At 44.0% G+C, this 19,964-nt stretch overlaps 1 protein-coding gene and 1 long non-coding RNA gene across 2 annotated transcripts in view; one reads left to right on the forward strand and one right to left on the reverse strand.

Moving 5' to 3' along the window:
- The window catches only part of LOC140453130 (adhesion G-protein coupled receptor G1-like), a 55,848-nt gene extending 53,739 nt beyond the window's left edge, over positions 1-2,109 (forward strand). Inside the window, exon 13 of the mRNA XM_072547542.1 lies at positions 1,154-2,109. The gene's annotated coding sequence lies outside the window, so the exon portion shown is untranslated. The remainder of the gene's footprint in view (positions 1-1,153) is intronic.
- Positions 1-19,964, reverse strand: part of LOC140453131 (uncharacterized) — a 33,158-nt gene that overhangs the window by 4,326 nt on the left and 8,868 nt on the right. The window lies entirely within an intron of this gene.

Here is a 19,964-nt window from a genome sequence, read left to right on the forward strand (position 1 = left end):
ACTTCTCCCTCCCCAGCCTCACAGCACACTCCCCACCCCTCCCCCATCTAGCAACCTTGCTCCAGGGCTCCACTCTCACCCTGTCTTTTGTCCCTCCTATAGTCTGTAGCCTCGACATCTCCAACATCAGGGCCCCTACTTTCTCCATCTCAAAAGCTTTGCTCATTGCTGCCACTCACCTTCTCTAAGTTCCGACAATCAGAGGCTGTTTCTATGCCACTGTCACTGCTGATTGGAGATGATTGGAGGAGCAGATCCTTGTAGATTCTGTCCATTCTACTTGCAGGGATGACTTTTCTCTGAGTGATCACCCCTGTGATTGAACTTTCCTGAGTGTTTTTAGGAAGGGGTTCACCTCTGTCTATTATGAACATTGGACCATTGATCATTTCCCCACTTATCAAGTGCTCAAACTCTCCTAGTGATGGACATTAAGTTGAAGTCTTGTGATCCTGCGCCAGGAGAGTGTAAAACTGGCCAAGCCTGGGCCAGTCAGGACGATTAAGAAATGTTATAGAATTCTAATCGGACTTGACAGATTGATGCAGGAAGGATGTTCCCAATGGTGGGGGAGTCTAGAACCAGGAATCACAGTCTAATGATACAGGGGAAACCATTTCGGACTGAGATGAGGAGAAATAACTTCACCCAGAGAGAGCTGAGGCTGTGGGATTCAGAATCACAGAAAGCAGTCGAGGCCAAAACATCGTCTAGTTTCAAGAAGGAGTTGGATATAGCACTTGGGACTCGAGTGAACAGAGGATGTGGGGGGAAAGCAGGAATAGAGCATTGAGTTGGACAATCAGTCATGGTCAGAATGAATGATGGAACAGGTTTGATGGGCCGAATGTCTACTGCTGTTCTAATTTTCTTTGTACCATGTCATTGATAGAGAGGAGGGAGAAATTCATCAGACCACCATTCTTGATATGGAGAATAATAAATCAATTACATAAACACTAAAAATAATCTACCAATTTACATTCATTCAAGGATCAATATGCCTTGTTCTGGATCATCAAACTAATGTTGGCCATCTCACAATTAAATATCTAGTTCTTTAATGAATAATCTTAAAATATATTTATTAATGTTTAACATACTTGATGTAAACACCGAAACAAATTCCTGAAATAGTTTGTTTTGCTTGCAGGGTTTTTCATATTCCTGTGGTACTGCATGTTAACACGATCACCCAGTAGCACGGTCAGCGAGACAAGTAAAACTACAACCAACTGATGAAGACAGTTGTAATGTGCTGCCATCTGTTTCTGACTCACAATGTTAAACTTTCATCTCTCATTTCCCAGCACATTTCCCAGCACAGAGCAAATTTCCCAGCACAGAGCAGCACATCAGGGACGTATTCAGGGAATTCTGCGAGGGCCCCATAACTTTCCATCACAGATAGAAAGGGATGTGGCCTCTGTACCTGAATTCCTGGTGCACCCCTGAAGCCGTGCACTGGAAAGACCAAAGATCAAAGAGAGTCTCCCCTTCCATGTGCACAGATTTCCCACCAATTGATTCCAAACAGTATTCAGGCTGTTTCAGCTGAGCCTGATACAGAAGCTGTCAGGCATTGTCCAAGAATGTTGGAGCCATACCCCAAACCAGTGAGAGAAAGATGAAATGAGGGAGGCTCATGTGCAGCATAATCAGTGACACAGCCCCATTGGGCTGAATGGCCTGTTTTGTGCTGCAGAGTCGATGTCATTCTATTTAGGATCACAGCTTCTTTTTTGATAAGTTCAGAACCCACCAGATATCATTTTCTGTTAGAGTTTCACAAATATTTTAATGCAAAATAACAAACATACATAAAGAGAATGTCCTTTAAAATGATCGTTCATATCCAAAATCTATTTCTGAGAAAGTTGATCTTTATGATGTTGAATCACAGAATGTGATCATTTTGAACATTTACATCTTGCTTTGATTTGATTTGTATTTAATTTTTAATCATGTTTCTTCCTCTCTCACTGTAACTAGGGACCAATGTCCTGCGAAAACCTTGTGACATTTTTATTCGGAAGTTTTAGTGTGATTTACTGCCTTGATCATCTAATTGTTATTAGATCAATTGTCACTGATGAGTTTATCAATTGGAATTGCTATGATAAAACATTGTCTTATTTGATAATTTTTAAGAATGTTAATGATTGCAATGATTGGCTTGAAACCTAGCTTATAGTTTTTATTTGTTTATGAATACCTATTAATGTTCTTAGGTTAATCAGCAACTACAAACCAGTTAGTTTAACTTTAGTGGTGGAATATCTTTGAGAAATGATAATATGAGCTCAAATTAATAGTCACATGGACAAATACGGAGAAAGTGATGCTGGAGATCAGGCAGTTCCTGATGAAGAGCTTATGCTCAAAATGTCAACTCTCCTGATCCTCAGATGCTGCCTGACCGACTGTGCTTTTCTAACACCACACTTTTTGACATGGACAAATATGCCTCAATTGAAGAAAAGCAAAATGGATTTCTTAAGGGAAAACTGGACTTAATAACTTGAAGGTTTTGAAGAGATTAGAGTGAAGTTTGATGAACACAATGTGGTTTGTGTGGTTTACATGGACTTCCAGAAATCATGTGATACAATGCTGCACATAGACTTGTAAGCGAAGTTGCCATTTTGTGGAATAGCAATGTGCTATGGAATCAGCTGAATGAGAGGAAACAGGAGCGGTTCAGTGAATAGAAAGGTTGGAGTGTCCTATTGTTGAGAATTGTCAGGGGTGTGTTGGCACTCTAGGCTCAATGTATATCAATGACCAAACCTGTGTGTTCAGGGCACAGTTTCAAAGGTTTGTAACTGATACAAAACGTGGAAGTGTGGTGAGCCATAAGTGAGGAGGATAGTAGAGAATTTAAAATGGACATAGTCTGGTTGGTGGAATGGATGGACAGATGACAGAGGAAGTTCGGTGCAGAGAAATGTCAGTTGGTTGGATCCCAGATGCCAATAAGAGCAATACAACAGCATAACAACATTCATTATAGAATGGTTAATGTCTGCTTATTATTGGTCAACATAAAATACCTCATACATGTGACCATGGAGACATAGGATCAAACAAATAAGGGGAAAGAGTAGGCCATTCAGCCCAACAAGCCTATTCAACAATTTGTTGAGATAATTGCTGATCTGATCATGTTTTCAGTTCTCCTTTCCTATTTACTCCATTACCTTTGACTACTTTGATAATAAAGAAGCTCACACAATCTTAAACATCATCAGTAACTCTGTCTCCTCTTTTTGTTAATAAAGATGCTAACACAGTCTTACACATTGTCAATAACTCTGTCTCCTCTTTTTGTTAATAAAGGAGCTAACACAACCTTACAAATTGTCAATAACTCTGTCTCCTCGCTTGTTTGTGGAACAGGATTCAACTTACTTACAATCATGTCAGAGAAAATATTTCTCCCTGTTTTTCTTTTAAATCAAAGACCATGTATTTTTAATCTGTGGCCCTGGTTTTAAATTTTCCCAGAAAGTAAACCATCCTTTATTTATCCACTATATCAAGCCCCCTCAGGACTTTATCCTTTTCAATAAGATTACTGCTCACTCATCTCAATTTCAATGAATACAAGCCCAATCTGTCCAATCTGTCCAATCTTTCCCCATAAGACATTCCCTTCATCGCAGGAATCAGTGCTGAATCTGTTCTGAATTGCTTCAAATGGAATCAGATCCTTTTTAAGACATGAGAGTAAAACTGTCGGCAGTACTTCAGGCTCCAGATGTGGATTCACTGGTTTCACACTTTAATACTTTTACACTGGACTCCTCTTGCAATAAATGCCATTGTCCATTTGTCCTCCTGATGATTTCCTGTTCCTGAACACCAGCCTTTTATGATTCACAAATCAGATCAGCCAAATCCCTCTGGGCCACAATGTTGTTCAATTTCTCTGTTTACATTTCTTCCTGCCAAAGTAAACTAGTTCACATTTCCTACATTATACACCACATGCCACTTTCTTCCCCATTCATTTTCCCTCTCTATATCCCTTTCCATACTCCCTATATATTCAGCACAGTTTACTCTCTTCACTACCTTTGTGTCATCAGTGAAACAGTGAAAATACTAACCAGATTCAATCCCTTTCTTGAATCATTTATAAAGACTGTGAATGATTGAAGCCCCTGTACTGATCCCTGTGACACCCCAATAATTACAATGTGACAATTGTAAAATGACTCATTTGCCCTGACTCTCCATTTCCAGTGAGCTAACCAGTTCTCTATCCCTGCTAAGATGTTACCCCATACTGCACACTCTAGAGTCTGTACAGTAATCTTTCATGTGGCATCTGCTACCAAATGCAAACAAGTTCCTCATATAAATGTATGTGGAGTCAATGTGATGCCACCCTGAAAACCTTGTGATGGTCTGTAAAAACCAGTCGTGTTCCCCGCTGCCTTGTATTCTCATCACATGAAAAATCTCACCATATATCACCGCATCATCTGGGATCAATACTCTGCATCAATGAGTCAAGCGATGTTTTTCCTGATCAGAATTATCTTCAGGATGGAAGGTCAATGATTGTGTTGGAATAGGCGTCAATACAATACGTCAATAGGCGTGTATAAAACCGTAGAGGGGAAGCTCTGATCGCTCAGTTACCGTTCACTCAAAATTCCTTTGTTTCAGTAAATCCACAATATTCTGGCTGTTTCTTGTGGGCTCTGCACAAAAATCTGTTTCACCTTCATGTATTAAATGATTATTTTGCTCCCACACTATTTTGTGAGAAACACTGACTTTTTAATGAAGCTATCATTGAATCTTGCCTGTCAATTTTGTTTGAAGAATCTTATTGCATTTTATGAGATTTGAATGCTTTATTGTTTTATTAATTACATATTAAAATGCAGATTAAAGCTTGAAATTGCATCATTGCTTTGATTATTTTCAATAACTCAGGAGATTTCTTATTATAATTTTAAACACAGTGCTGTTTTTAAACTCAGGCCATTTGTTTGAATTATCTATTTTGTTCCCATCTACCTGACAGCCCCATGTATAAACATGCCCATGGTACAGCAAGAAGCATTATAATAGGAATTGGGCTGTAGTGTTTCAGTGTAGATTGTAGAACATTTTAAAAGTCCATCACAATTTATGCTTGATCCGCGTATTTGGGTATGGGAAGTACCTGGTTCCTTATTACTTTCCATAGCTCCTTCAGAATCTGCAAATTTCTATATCAAGTAATCTTGAAGAGTGGCCCCAACCAGTCTGGTTCCCATGCTGTATAGTTATTATTTTGCAGCCTTTGCCAAGCATGAATTCTAAGCCTATCTACTCTTTTAAGCCCTTACCTTTTATAATAAACCATCGGCTGAATTTCATCAGAAATTGGCAAAGTAACCATTTAGGTGAGCTACATGGATGGTTTGGCACAATGTCTCCTCAATTGTCCCCAACTTGCCTCACTGCCTGTGTTGGGTCCTGTTCCTGCGATCTTCCCTCTTGCCAAAGGCAGTAGTATTCACCACTGCTTGGACATCCTGGGATTTCTGGCACTGGTATCATTCTTAAAGCCCAGCCAAGCCCCCAGTCTTTGACCTGCTCCTTTATTGTACACTCATGGGGCATGGGCATCACTGGCTGGCCAGCATTTATTGCCTGTCCCTAGTTGCCCCATTGAGACAGTGGCGGTGAGCTGCCTCTCAAACTGTTGCAGTCCACATGCTGTGGGTTGACCCACAATTCCCTTAGGGTGGGAATTTCAGGATTTCGACCCAGCAACAGTGACGGAATAGGGACTTTTGGTAAAGACTGAAAAATAATAATTATACAGCATGGGAACCAGACTGGTTGGGTACAATCTAAATCTACTTGGTTTAGAACTTTCCAGATTCTAAAGGAGCTATGGAAGGTAATGAGTAACCATGTACTACTCCTACCCAAATACGCAGATCAAACTGTTGTAATCGATAGTTTGTCCCATGGACATATCAGGTCTGGTGGGAAGTATGTTCATCAGTCACAAGGACTACAGATATAAGGAGGTAATAAAGTCAAATATTTACCAGAAGGGGCTAGTCAATGGTGAAATACAACTGTTACCAGTTGGTTGATTATAGAGAATGAGGGACAAGTGATTAGGTCCTTAGATTGTGAGCATCGAACTACAAAATTGAAAGGCAGGGAATTGCAGTGTAAACTCAGACAGTGACTCTGGGAGTGAACATACCCCGAGAAACTGATCTCGACCCATTGAAAGGAATCTACTGGAAAGAGAGGAAGTCAAACAGGAGCAGTCTAGAAGGAGATAGGAGGCAAGACAGAGAGTAACCTTTAACAAGGTCAAGGAATGTAGCACAGACCAGGAGCAGAAACCCATAGGATTGGCAGCTCTTACAAACTAGAAGGCAAATTAATAGAAGCAGTCAGAGCTGGACAGAATTCGAGATGGAAAGAGAGTGGTCAGATTGGGGACAACCAGCTCTATCACAGATATGGATACACAATGAAAAAGTGCTTTCTGATTGAATATCTCAGCCTAAAGCCAGGCTAGTGGCAGGTGGTTTTTAAGAGAAACTTGAGGATCAAGATGTGAGAGTAGATTCACCCACAGCAGTGTTGAATATTTTCTTGGCTTGTTTGTCAGATCAGACTTGTAGACCCACTGATGTGAAAGCTGCATTTCCAGAGAGAGATCAGTTCAACAGTGAAGGGTTTCTTCACCCTCCGAAAGAGGCAGCAAATGGAGTGGGGACACTCTGGGTGTTAAGTATACACACAGCAGTGATGGAACAGGGATATACTTCCAAGTTAGGATGGTGAGTGGCTAGGAGAGGCACATGCAAATGCTGATGTTCCCATGTACCTGCTGCCCTTGTCCTTCTAGATCTAAGTGATCATGGGTTTGGAATGTGCTGTCTAAGAATTTTTGGTGAATTTCTTCAGTGCATCTTGATGATGGTACACGCTGCTACTACTGACCGTCGGAGGTGGAGGGAGTGGATGCTTGTTGATGTAGTGCCAATCACGTGGGCTGTTTTGTCCCAGATGTTGTTAAGCTTCTTGAGTGTTTTTGGAGCTGAAACCATTCAAGCTCCTCAGCAAGTGGGGAGCATTCCATCACACTCCTGACTTGGGTCCTGCAGATGGTGGACAGGCTTTGGTGAGTCAGGAGGTGAATTACTCACTGCCAATAATGTTTATACCATTGAATGTCTAGAGGCATTAGTTAAATCATCTTGTATTAGAGATGGTCATTGCCTGGCATATCTGTGGCACAAATATTCCTTGCCACTTGTCAGCCCAAGCCCAGACGTTGTCCAGATCTTGTTGCATTTGAATAAGGACTGCTTCAGTATCTGAGGCTTTGTGAATGGTGCTGAACATCATACAATCATTGATGAACATCCCCACTTTTGACATTATGATGGAAGGAAGGTCAGTGATGAAGCAGCTGAAGATAGTGCAACATAATTGGATAAGGTGAGTAAAGAAGGGCTATGGCAGGATTACCTTCAGTAACCAGGGCATTGAGGAGAAAAGTTAGGAAGTCTTATTGCAGCTGTATAAAACCTTTGTTAGGCCACATTTGGAACATTGTATGTCATTCTATTGGCCACATTGACGAAGGATATGGGAGTTTTGGAAAGAGTGCAAAAACACCATGATGTTGCCAAGATTGGAGTGTATTAGTTATAAGGAGAGATTAGACAAACTTAAATTGTTTGCAATGGAGCATCAGAGGCTGAGGGGCAACCTGATAGAAGTATCTGAAATTCTGAGATGCATGGCTAGGGGTGGATATTCAATGTCTCGGCATCTATGATTGTAAGACTATAATGAGATACGATATATTAGCTGATAGCAATAGCTACAAGTGGGGGTGTTGACTAATGAGGAATAATTACAAAGGAACCAGTGACTAACACATCTGTCTCCATGGGGATCCCATGACAGACTGCTTCTTCTCCACTAACAGACTGATCTCCACTGGTAATCCTTTTTGACCTAATACCTTATACAGCAGTCACTTCCTGTTTGGTGAAATGTTCCCTATCTCCCTGAAGTACCACAGGAGACAAAGCAGGCCTTTGCCCTATATTGCTGGCTTCATCATTAAAATAACATCAAAAGCCTGGAACTCTGTTGCAAACACCATCAGGATGGGTTGCAGCCCTTCGAGAAGGCATCTCACCAGGACCCGTTCATTGGTAACTGGAGATGGATAGCAAGTGCTGGTCTTGCTCCATGCCCACATCATATGAAATAATGTTTAAAAATACCTCAGTTAAAGGGCCTATCAGAACAGGAGTTAAGGAAAAGGGAGGACAAAGCTAAAGGGCACTGATTTGGAAGGTCGCATTATGAGAATGTGGAGAAACTGGAGACTAGAACAGTGACCTCGCCAGACATAGGGTGTCAGGAATGGGTTTGTAATAATGTTAGTTAATCATCTACTCCAGAAATTGAAATGGAGAAAATAAGAAACAAAGGGAAAAAGTCAGAGGCAGACTGTGTGAAGGTGAGAGCAGAGTGGAAATAGAAGTCAAATAAGGATACTGTCCAACTGAGAGCAAGAGCAGTGTACAGCCATCAATGAACTGGAGAAAGTGTTGTGGGATCATGTCCCCAAGTAGGACTGGAACAAAGAATGTAGCCCACACATCACAGAAAGGCAGACGTGGCTGGGACTCAAGCAGGTTCGAGCAGCAACATATAGTACTTCGGGACAGCAAGAGGGACTAAGGAGAAATGAGGTGTACCACAGTGAGCTGATCTCATGAACAACAATGTTTACAGGAAGCTTAAACTCTCCTTCCCATATCAGCCAATTGATTCTCTTTAAAAATAACAAATCGAGTTTAAAAGGCTGAAGTATATATTAAACATGGTCAATAAGAGCAAAGATCTGAATAAAAGCAGGAAGTGCCGGAGGAACTCAGCTGTTCTGGCAGCATCAGTGGAGAGAGAAACAGATTTAACATTCTGAAAGCTCAGCAAGTCTGGCAGCATCTCTGGAGAGAAATCTGGTCGAGTGACCCTTCCTCAGAAGGAAGCTCAATGGTAGCTCGGAAAGTTTATCTGCAGAGGTAGGGTGGTTGTGGGGTGGGGTGGGGGAATGCCGGGAGGTGTAAGGAATAGATGATAGCTGGGGATAGAGCCCAAATTGAGAGACGAACAGTTGGACAAACAAAGGAAGGGATACTAATACTCCCCATTAACAGCCATTCAACCTCCCAGCCAGACCGTTAGCTTCTCCTTTGGCTTAGAGTCATAGAGGTGTACAGCATGGAAACAGACCTTTCGGTCCAGCCCATCCAGGCCAACCAGATATCCGAACTCAATCTAGTCCCACCTGCCAGCACCCAGCTCATATCCGTCCAAACCCTTCCTATTCATATACCCATCCAAATGCCTTTTAAATGTTGTAATTGTACCAGCCTCCACTACATCCTCTGGCAGCTCATTCCATATATGTACCACCCTCTGTACGAAAAAGTTGTCTTTTACGTCTCTTTTATATCTTTCCCCTCTCACCCTAAACCTATGCCATTTGGATCTGGACTCTCCGACCCCAGTGAAAAGACTTTGCCTCTTTATCCGATCCATGCCCTTCATAATTTTGTAAACCTCTATAAGATCACCCCTCAGTCTCCAACGCTCCAGGGAAAACAGCCCCAGCCTATTCAGCCTCTCCCTATAGCTTAAATCCTCCAACCCTGGCAGCACCTTGTAAATCTTTTCTGAACCCTTTAAAGTTTCACAACATCTTTCCGTTAGGAAGGAGACCAGAATTGCACGCAATATTCTAAAATTGGCCTAAAATTGACCTGTACAGCCACAACATGACCTCCCAACTCCTGTACTCAATACTCTGACCAACAAAGGAAAGCATACCAAATACCTTCTTCACTATCCTATCGACCTGCGACTCCACTTTCAAGGAGCTATGAACCTGCACTCCAAGGTCTTTTTGTTCAGCAACACTCCCTAGGACCTTACCATTAAGTGTCTAAGTCCTGCTAAGATTTACTCTCCCAAAATGCAACACCTTGCATTTATTTAAATTAAACTCCATCTGCCACTTCTCAGCCCATTGGCCTATCTGGTCAAGATCCTGTTGTTATCTGAGGTAACCTTCTTCACTGTCCACCACACCTCCAATTTTGGTGTCATCTGCAAACTTACTAACCATACCTCTTATGCTCGCATCCAGATCATTTATATAAATGACCAAAAGTAGAGCACCCAGCACTGATCCTTGTGGCACTCCACTGGTCACAGGCCTCCAGTCTGAAAATCAACCCTCCACCACCACCCTCTGTCTTCTACCTTTGAGCCAGTTCGTTATCCAAATGGCTAGTTCTCCCTGTATTCCATGAGATCTAACCTTGCTAATCAGTCTCCCATGGGAAACCTTGTCAAATGCCTTATTGAAGTCCATATAGATCACGTCTACTGCTCTGCCCTCATCAATCCTCTTTGCTACTTCTTCAAAAACCTCAATCAAGTTTGTGAGACATGATTTCCCACACATAAAGCCATGTTGACTATCCCTAATCAGTCCTTGCCTTTCCGAATATATGTACATCCTATCCCTCAGGATTCCCTCCAACAACTTGCCCACCACCAACATCAGGCTCCCAGTGGCACCACGTTTGCCAACCTCCAGTCTTCCGGCACCTCACCTGTGACTATTGATGATACAAATATCTCAGCAAGAGGCCCATCAATCACTTCTCTAACTTCCCACAGAGTTCTAGGCTACACCTGATCAGGTCCTGGGGATTTATCCACCTTTATGCGTTTTAAGACATACAGCACTTCCTCCTCTGTAATATGAGCACTTTTGAAGATGTCACCATCTATTTCCGTACGTTCTATATCTTCCATATCCTTTTCCACAGTAAATACTGATGCAAAATATTCATTTAATATCTCCCCCATTTTCTGTGGCTCCACATAAAGGCTGCCTTGCTGATCTTTGAGGGGCCCTATTCTCTCCCTAGTTACCCTTTTGTCCTTAATGTATTTGTAAAAACCAACTCCTTTTCTCTCTCTTTGGGCTCTATCCCCACCTGTCGTTTACTCCTTACCCCCCTCCCTCCATCCTACCTTCTGAATATAAATAAATCTTTCCCGTGCTACCATCAGCTCTGAGGAAGGGCCACCCAACCCGAAATGTTAGCTCTGGTTTCTCTCCACAGAAGCTGCCAGACCTGCTGAGCTTTTCTAGCAATTTCTATTTGCCTCTGATTTACAGCATCTGCAGTTCCCTCTGTTTTTATTTAACATTTTGAGCCCAGTGAGACCCTTCTCACATTATTAAAAATGGTTGTTTTTAATTGTTAATGCATTTGCATCACCACATGTGGCCTCTTTAATTTATGTGAAGACACTGTCTGAAGTATATCTATAAGCAGCAAAGTGGTTAGCACTGCTGACTCACAGCACCAAGGAACTGGCTTCGATTCTACTCTCGGGGAACTGTCTCTGTGGAGTTTGCATGTTCTCCCTGTGTCAGCGTGGGTTTCCTCTGGGTGCTCCGCTTTCCTCTCAGTGTCCAAAGATGAGCATGTTAGCCATGGGAAATACAGGGAAATATTAGCCATGGGAAATACAGGGTAGGGGGATGGGTCTGGGTGGGTTGCTTTTTGGAGGGTCAGCATGGGCTGAATGGCCTGTTTTCATACTGTGCGGATACGATGATAAGACCTTACATATACACTGGCAAAACTCCCCTTGCTGTGAAATCTGATATGTGCTAGAAACCATCCCACACAAAACTCACTGACTCCAACAGCGATGGTTGGATGCAAATAAAACTCTATTTGCAAATATTTGTTTGTGTTGGCCCTGCATTGTTTGCAATGAGCTGCCTCATTTACATTTTCACCCTTTCTCCTGATCAGGGAGTGTAAGAATATCACCTGAAACCTGGTGTGGTTCCCCCTTCACATGAACATGCTCTGAAACCTGAACATTATTGACATCAACTGCAGTTTTAAAGAGTGGCTTGAGTGGGAAGTGGGAGTGAGTTTGTCGTGAGATTAACCCAGTGACAAAAGGCACTGGGGTCTGGAAGAGATCCAGACCTGGCAGTTTGGCGTTTCTTATATTGTGGACACTTTGTCCGTGGGGTCAGGGGATGCTGGAGTTCCTTGATCGTGAATCCCTAATGTCTGTCTGGCCACTGTCTACTGTCTGTCTGGCTACTGCCTGCTATCTCTGTGGCTACTGTCTGCTGTCTGCTGTCATAGAGTCATAGAGAGTCACAGGGAAACAGACCCTCCAGTCCAACTCATTTCGTCCCTCCCCCACCCCTACCTTGCTCCAGGTTCACTCTCCCTGTGCTGGGCTCACTCTTCCCTCGCGCTGACCTCACTCTCTGTTACGAATCCTATCAGATCAAATTGATCGGTTGGAGAGACAGTTAGAGGCAATGAGGAATTTGCAAATGCAATGGTATGTGATGCATGGCACTTGTCGGAAAGGTGAAAAGTCACAGATACTGTCACATAGATGGGTTAACTCCAGGAAAGGTAAGAGAGGTAGGCAGGTAGTGCAGGAGTCCTCTATGGCTATCCCCATTTCAAACATTTCTGCTGTTTTAGAAAATGTAGGGGGTGATGGATTCTCAGGGGAATGTAACACGAACAGCCAAGTTTCTGGTATTGAGACTGGGTCTAATACAATGAGGGGTATGTCGGGCACTAAGAGATCAATTGTGTTAGGGGACTGTCTAGTCTGAGGTACAGACAGACATTTCTGTGGCCAGCAGCAAAACATCAGAATGGTGTGTTGCTTCCCTGGTGCCAGGATCAAGGATGTCTCAGAGAGGGTGCAGAATGTTCTTAAGAGAGAGAGGGGCCAGCAAGAGATCATTGTCCACATTGGAACCAACGAGACAGGAAGGGAAAAGATTGAGATTCTGAAGGGAGATTACAGAGAGTCAGGCAGGAATTTAAAAAGAAGGTCCTCGAGAGTAGTAATATCTGGATTACTGGGCGGCACGGTGGCACAGTGGTTAGCCTCACAGCGCCAGAGACCTGGGTTCAATTCCCGCCTCAGATGACTGTCTGTGTGGAGTTTGCACATTCTCCCCGTGTCTGCGTGGGTTTCCTCCGGGTGCTCTGGTTTCCTCCCACAGTCCAAAGATGTGCAGATCAGGTGAATTGGCCATGCTAAATTGCCCGTAGTGTTAGGTAAGGGGTAGATGTAGGGGTATGGGTGGGTTGCGCTTCGGCGGGGCGGTATGGACTTGTTGGGCCGAAGGGCCTGTTTCCACTCTGTAAGTAATCTAATCTAATCTACTCCCAGTGCTACATGCGAGTGAGGGCAAGAATAGGAGGATAGAGCAGATGAACGCATGGCTGAGGAGCTGGTGTACGGGCGAAGGATTCACATTTTTGGATCATTGGAATCTCTTTTGAGCTAGAAGTGACCTGGACAAGAAGGATAGATTGCACCTGATTTGGCAGGGAGATTGGCTTGAGCTGTTTGGAAGGATTTAAACTAGTCAGGTGTGGGGGGGGGGGGGACCCAGGGAGGTAATGAGGAAAGATTTCAATCTGAGACTGGTACATTTGAGAACAGAAGTGAATCAAACAGGCAGGGTCAAGATAGGACGAATAAATTAAATTACATTTATTTCAATACAAGGGCCTAACAGGGAAGGCAGATGAACTCAGGGCATGGTTAGGAACATGGGACTGGGATATCATAGTAATTACAGAAATGTGGCTCGGAATGGACAGGATTGGCAGCTTAATGTTCCAGGATACAAATGTTACAAGAAGGACAGAAAGGGAGGCAAGAGAGGAGGGGGAGTGGCATTTTTGATAAGGGATAGCATTACAGCTGTACTGAGGGAGGATATTCCTGGATATATATCCAAGGAAAGTTATTTGGATGGAACTAAGAAATAAGAAAGGGATGATCACCTTCTTAGGATTATATTATAGACCCCCTAATAGTCAGAGGGAAATGGAGAAACAAATTTGAAAGGAGATCTCAGCTAATTGTAAGAATAATAGGGTGGTTATGATAGGGGATTTTAACTTTCCAAACATAGACTTGGACTGCCATTGTGTTAAGGGTTTAGATGGAGAGGAATTTGTTAAATATGTACGAGAAAATCTTCTGATTCAGTATATGGATGTACCTACTCGAGAAGGTGCAAAACCTGACCTACTCTTAGGAAAAACAGCATGGCAGGTGACTGAAATATCACTTTGGGGCCATTAGCTTTAAAATAGTGATGAAAAAGGATAGACCAGATCTAAAAGTTGAAGGTCTAAATTGGAGAAAGGCCAATTTTGATGGTCTTAGACAAGAACTGTCATTTGCTGATTGGGCGCAGATGTTCGCAGATCAAGGGACGGCTGGAAAATGGGAAGCCTTCAGAAATGTGATAATGAGAATCCAGAGAAAGTATATTCCTGTTAAGGGGAAGGGAGAGGCTGGTAAGTATAGGGAATGCAGGATGACTAAAGAAATTGAGGGTTTGGTTAAGAAAAAGAAGGAAGCATATGTCAGGTATGGACAGGATAGATCGAGTGAATCCTTAGAAGAGTATAAAGGCAATAGGAGTATACTTAAGAGGGAAATCAGGAGGGCAAAAAGGGGACATGAGATAGCTTTGGCAAATAGAATTAATGAGAATCCAAAGGGTTATTACAAATACATTAAGGAAAAAAGGGACCCGGGGAGAGAATAGGGCCCCTCAAAGATCAGCAAGGCAGCCTTTGTGTGGAGCCACAGAAAATGGGGGAGATACTAAACGAGCATTTTGTATCAGTGTTTATCATGGAAAAGGACATGGAAGATATAGAATGTAGGGAAATAGATGGTGACATCTTAAAAAAAGTCCGTATTACAGAGGACAAAGTGCTCGATGCCTTGAAGCGCATAAAATGGATAAATCCCCAGAAACTGATCAGGTGTACCCTAGAACTCTGTGGGAAGCTAGGGAAATAATTATTGGGCCTCTTGCTGACATGTTTGCGTCATCGATAGTCACAGGTGAGGTGCTGGAAGACTGGAGGTTGGCTAACATGATGCCACTGTTTAAGAAGGGCGGTAAGGACAAGCCAGGGAACTATAGACCAGCGAGCCATCCACTATTTTTCATCATTTATATAAATGATTTGGATGTGAGCATAAAGGGTATAGTTACTAAGTTTGCAGATGACACCATAATTGGAGGTGCAGTGGACAGCAAAGAAGGTTACTTCAGATTACAACAGGATCTTGATCAAATGGAGTTTAATTCAGATGGATGCAAGGTTTTGCATTTTGGGAAAACAAATCTTAGCAGAACTTATACACTTAATGGTAAGGTCCCAGAGAGTGTTGCTGCACAAAAAGATCTTGGAGTGCAGGTTCATAGCTCCTTGAAAGTGAAGTCGCAGCTAGATAGGATAGTGAAGAAGGGGTTGGTATGCTTCCCTTTATGGGTCAGTGCATTGAGTATAGGGGTTAGGAGGTCATTTTGTGGCTGTACCGGACATTGGTGAGACCACTGTTGGAATATTGTGTGCAATTCTGGTCTCCTTCCTATCGGAAAGATGTTGTGAAACTTGAATGGGTTTAGAAAAAATTTACAAGGATGTTGCCAGGGTTGGAGGATTTGAGCTATGGGGAGAGGCTGAACAAGCTGGGGCTGTTTTCCCTGGAGCGTCGGAGGCTGAGGGGTGACCTTATAGAGGTTTACAAAATTATGAGGGGCACGGATAGGATAAATAGACAAAGTTTTTTTCCCTGGGGCGGGGGAGTCCAGAACTAGAGGGCATAGGTTTAGGGTGAGAGGAGAAAGATATAAAAGAGACCTGAGGGGCAACTTTTTCACGCAGAGGGTGGTACATGAATGGAATGAGCTAAGAAAGGAAATGGTTGAGGCTGGCACGATTGCAACAGTTAAAAGGCATTTGGATGGGTATATGAATAGGAAGGGTTTGGAGGGATATGGGCTGGGTGTTGGCAAGTGGGACTAGATTGGGTTGGGATATCTGGTCAGCATGGACGGGTTGGACCGAAGGGTCTGTTTCCATGCTATACATCTCTTTGACTCTATGACGTCACAGGGTAAACCCTCCTACTTAATTCAAACAAGGAACACAGAAAAGATTTATCTCAAAAATTTGAATGGCCAAGAACTACTTCAAGTAAAAATGTTTGCAGATTACTGTTTGTAATTTTTATTAATGACTTGGATGAGGGAGTCGAAGGGTGGGTCAGTAAATTTGCAGATGATACGAAGATAGGTGGAGTTGTGGACAGTGAGGAGGGCTGTTGTCGTTTGCAAAGGGACTTAGATATGATGCAGAGCTGGGCTGAGGAGTGGCAGATGGAGTTCAACCCTGCCAAGTGTGAGGTTGTCCATTTTGGACGAGCAAATAAGAATGCGGAATACAGGGTTAATGGTAGGGTTCTTGGTCAGGTGGAGGAACAGAGGGATCTTGGGGTCTATGTACATAGATCTTTGAAAGTTGCCACTCAGGTGGATAGAGTTTGTAAGAAGGCCTATGGAGTATTATCGTTCATTAGCAGAGGGATTGAATTCAAGAGTGGTGAAGTGATGTTCCAGCTGTACAGGACCTTGGTTAGGCCACATTTGGAGTACTGTGTGCAGTTCTGGTCGCCTCACTTTAGGAAAGATGTGGAAGCTTTGGAGAGGGTGCAGAGAAGATTTACCAGGATGTTGCCTGGAATGGAGAATAGGTCGTACGAGGATAGGTTGAGAGTTCTCGGCCTTTTCTCGTTGGAACGGCGAAGGATGAGGGGTGACTTGATAGAGGTTTATAAGATGATCAGAGGAATAGATAGAGTAGACAGTCAGAAACTTTTTCCCCGGGTACAACAGAGTGTTACAAGGGGACATAAATTTAAGGTGAAGGGTGGAAGGTATAGGGGAGATGTCAGGGTGGGTTCTTTACCCAGAGAGTGGTGGGGGCATGGAATGCGCTGCCCGTGGGAGTGGTAGAGTCAGAATCATTGGCGACCTTTAAGCGGCATTTGGATAGGTACATAGATGGGTGCTTAATCTAGGATAGAAGTTCGGCACAACATCGTGGGCTGAAGGGCCTGTTCTGTGCTGTATTGTTCTATGTTCTATGTTCTATGTTCTACTCCACAGGATAAATCTTTTCTGTGTTGCTGATTTAAAATTAACAGAGGGGATTTACCCCATGTCATAGTACTCTCCCTGTGCTGGGCTCACTCACCCCCCACACTGGCTCACTCTCCCCTCACACTGGGGTCACTCTTCCCACACTGGCCTCACTCTCCCAGTGCTGGGCTCACTCACCCCCCTACACTGGGCTCACTCTCCCCACACTGGCCTCACTCTCCCTGTCCTGGGCTTACTCTCCCGTCGCACTGGGCTCACTCTCCCTGCACTGGCTTCACTCTCCCTACACTGGGTTCACTCTTCCCATGCAGGGTTCACTCCCCCTGCACTAGCTTTACTCCCCCTGCACTGGGCTCACTCTCCCCGCACTGGGTTCCCTCTCCCTGTGCTGGGTTCACTCTCCCCGCACTGGGTTCACTCTCCCCATGCTGGGCTCATTCTCCCTGTGCTGGGCTCACTCACCACCCTCCCCACCCCACCCCCATGAGTCTCGTCGCTGCTGATGCTGGGAGGAGCTGACTCTATTGCCACCGCTGCCGCACATGCTCAGGAGGCCGGGCCCACTCTCAGCCTGCCAAAGATGCCGAGAAAGGCTTTGAAAGAGAAATAGAAAGAAAAGAGTAAAAGAGAAAAGGAGGGAAAAAACAAAAGTAAAAAGAGAAAAGAGGAATAAAGAAAGCAGGAGGAAAAGGACAAACCCTGGATCAGGAGCTCGGACACAGTGCTGCTCCTCTGCCGCCATCTTGGCCACAATGCTCATCCATCCAAACCGTCCATGTTAACATTGACCATGGTCCTGCTTCTGTAAACCAGGGTCCCAAACACTTTCCCACCAGGAGCCCATGTCAAAGGTGGAAATATGTAGTGAGGGTGATGAGGTGGGGGAGGGGTGTCAGACAATAATGGTGCAGGGTTTTGGGAAGTACAGCTTGCTGTACGGGGAGTAAGTGTGGAGCAGACAGGGTTCTGAGGAAGACTGCTTTGTTCCTTAAAAGCACGGAAAGCAGAACAGTTTTATCAGGGAGTATCCACTCACCAAAGAGTCAGAGAGATGTACAGCACAGAAACAGGCCCTTCGGTCCAACTTGTCTGTGCTGACCAGACATCCCAATCTGACCTAGTCCTATTTGCCAGCATTTGACCCATATCCCTCTAAACCCTTCCTATTTATGTACCCACCCAGATGCATTTTAAATGTTGTAATTGTACCAGCTTCCACCAGTTCCTCTGGCAGCTCATTCCATACACACACTCACTCTCTGCAGAAAAAAATAACCCCTTATGTCCCTTTTATACCTTACCCCTCTCACCTTAAAGTTATGCCGTCTAGGTTTGGACTCTCCCTTCACAGAGAAAGGACCGTGACCATTTACCTGATCAATGTTCCTCATGATATTATAAACCTCCATAAGGTCACCTTTCAGCATCCATAACCCCCAGGAAAAAACACCCCAGTCTATTCAGCATCTCACTCGAACTCAAACCCTCCAGTCCAAACAACGGCATATTCGCCTGTTTAACAACATCCTTCCTATAACAGTGAGACCAGAATTGTACACAGTATTCTAAAAGTGGCCTCACCAATGTCCTGTAGAGCAGCAACATGACATCCCAACTCCTCCATTCAATGTTCTGACCAGCTTTACCAGTCACACGCCCCTCACCAGTTTTACTGAGGAGTGTCTCCTTAACAGTTTTACTGGGTCATGGCCCCTCATCACTTTTAACTGGGAAGTGTTCCCTTCCCAGCTTTATTAAGGAGTATCCCCCACCAGTTTTACTGGGACGTATTCCCTTCCCAATTTTACTGGGGGAGTGTCCCCTCACCACTTATAATGGGGAATGTAAAACCAGTCAGACACTCATTCTTATCCCCATGTGTCCTCACCCTAATCCACTTCACCACCGGAAACAATCAATCTGTACTTCTGTTTCTTTTCTTTACATTTTAATCGTTTGCGTTCTACCATCTCAAAACCTGCATTGATCTGACAGAATAAATGCCAGTCCTGAGTTTAACTGGGTAGGCCACAGTTACAGGAGGAGGAACATTTACCCCCTGGAGCTTGCTCTGCCATTGAAAGGAAAGAATAATCATTTGTGACTGACCTCCATGGAGAGAGTTTGACCTTTCCCAGGAATATCACTGGCTAATGAAAATCTGTCACTCTCAGTTTAAGATTAAGAATTAATCCATATTAATTGCAGCGACCAGAAGAGGGTTACAAACTCCTCCCAGACCAGTTACAGATTTGTTTCCTGATGTCACTCCTGAAAGACCAAGCTCCACATTTTGGACGACCAGGCACCAACACCCCAGAGCACATTCCATGGGCACCAGCCACACATAGCCCATGTCCATAGACACTGGCATCTGCCAGCCTCTAAGGACCTTCATGGTATATCTCCAGTTTTAATTAGATTAATTAAGTAAGATTAGATTACTTACAGTGTGGAAACAGGCCCTTCGGCCCAACAAGTCCACACCGCCCCGCTGAAGCGTAACCCACCCATACCCCTACACCTACCCCTTACCTAACACTACAGGCAATTTAGCATGGCCAATTCACCTGGCCTGCACATCTTTGGACTGTGGGAGGAAACCGGAGCACCCGGAGGAAACCCACGCAGACACGGGGAGAACGTGCAAACTCCACACAGTCAGTCGCCTGAGGCGGGAATTGAACCCGGGTCTCAGGCGCTGTGAGGCAGCAGTGCTAACCACTGTGCCACCGTGCCACCCAGTTATTAAGGGGATGTCCACAGAGTGTGCCCTGAGATGTTGGTGCCCCACATGGAGGTCCTTTTGAGCAACTGGTGAGTTGAAATGTCAGGT

Source organism: Chiloscyllium punctatum, chromosome 26 (genome assembly GCF_047496795.1).
Source record: "Chiloscyllium punctatum isolate Juve2018m chromosome 26, sChiPun1.3, whole genome shotgun sequence".
Lineage (NCBI taxonomy): Eukaryota > Metazoa > Chordata > Chondrichthyes > Orectolobiformes > Hemiscylliidae > Chiloscyllium > Chiloscyllium punctatum.